We start from the raw sequence: 1,657 nt of genomic DNA, 5'->3' as shown, positions 1-1,657 counted from the left end.
ATTCTCCCTCTTTCAACCACACACACACACACACACACACACACACACACACACACACACACACACACACACACACACACACACACACACACACACACACACACACACAATCACAGACACACTGACACATGCTCACCTGCATATGCACATTCTCCATTCTCCCTCTTTCAACCACACACACACACACACACACACACACACACACACACACACACACACACACACACACACACACACACACACACACACACACACACACACACACACACACACACACACACACAATCACAGACACACTGACACATGCTCACCTGCATATGCACATTCTCCATTCTCCCTCTTTCAACCACACAAACACACACACACACACACACACACAATCACAGACACACTGACACATGCTCACCTGCATATGCACATTCTCCATTCTCCCTCTTTCAACCACACACACACACACACACACATACACACACACACAATCACAGACACACTGACACATGCTCACCTGCATATGCACATTCTCCATTCTCCCTCTTTCAACCACACACACACACACACACACACACACACACACACACACACACACACACACACACACACACACACTCTTTGCCCCAACACACACACACACTTTGCCCCAACTTACCACGGAGGTAGTGAAAGAACCCTGTGACCAGGTTGAGGGACGTTTTCTTATTCGGGGTGCCATCCCCTCCTGATCTCTGTGCCATCTTGTGATCCAGACTTCTCCGAGAACCCCCCCTGCCTTCATGGGGACGTGGAGAGGACATCCACAGGGAATGTCAAAAAACCTCCAAGGAGGGGGTACAATCACCTTTCGTCCTTGTCTTGCTACCTTTTGGGGAGGAGTGTCTTCAATGTCCCCTCTCTCTGGAAGCTGGCCCTTGTTGGATGTCCAGATGACAGCAGTGAAACTGTTGCTGAATGACACCGCAGGGATGAAGGTAGTAACCTCCTCTTCCTCTTGTCCTGTTGTCTTCTGTGTTCCTCAGCAGTCAAACAGGCTGTTCACCCAATCTTAGTTTTCCCTGTCAGTGTTTATCCTGCATCCTAAGCAGCTTGCGTATCAGGGGGAGTGTGTATGAGTGTGTGTGTCAGTATGCAGTGCAGCACCGGCTTCTCTCAGCATCGCACTCTCTCTCTCTCTCTCTCTCTCTCTCTCTCTCTCTCTCTCTCTCTCTCTCTCTCTCTCTCTCTCTCTCTCTCTCTCAGTCGGCTGCAGGAACAGTCCATTTCCCTCCTCTCGCCAACCAATCACAGCGTGTGGGAATGGGTGACGTCACGGCAGACCATGCCCTGTTGTGGGGGGGATCGGTGAGAGAGGGGAGCGTGTAGCAGGTTGGGGTGGAGTGGTGGGGGGGCAGTATGCGCTCTGTACCCCGGCAGCACACACTCATGCACTAAAACACAGGCATTGCCACGATAAACGTGCTGGAATTTTCTATGAGCAGCATATTTTTCTTCTTCTACCAATTATCTGGTTTCTATATTTTTGCATCTTCCCCTTTCTCTCTCTCTCACCTCGCTCTCTCTCTCTATCTCTCGCTCTCTTTCTCTCTCTCTCTCTCTCTCTCCTCGCTCTCTCTCTCCTCGCTCTCTCTCTCTCTCAATCTGTCTGTGTGTCTGTCTGTCTGTC

The sequence above is a fragment of the Oncorhynchus kisutch genome, linkage group LG21 (genome assembly GCF_002021735.2).
Source record: "Oncorhynchus kisutch isolate 150728-3 linkage group LG21, Okis_V2, whole genome shotgun sequence".
NCBI classification, from domain to species: Eukaryota; Metazoa; Chordata; class Actinopteri; order Salmoniformes; family Salmonidae; genus Oncorhynchus; species Oncorhynchus kisutch.
The sequence above is the reverse complement of the archived record's forward strand: the minus strand, read 5'-3'. Positions refer to the sequence as shown.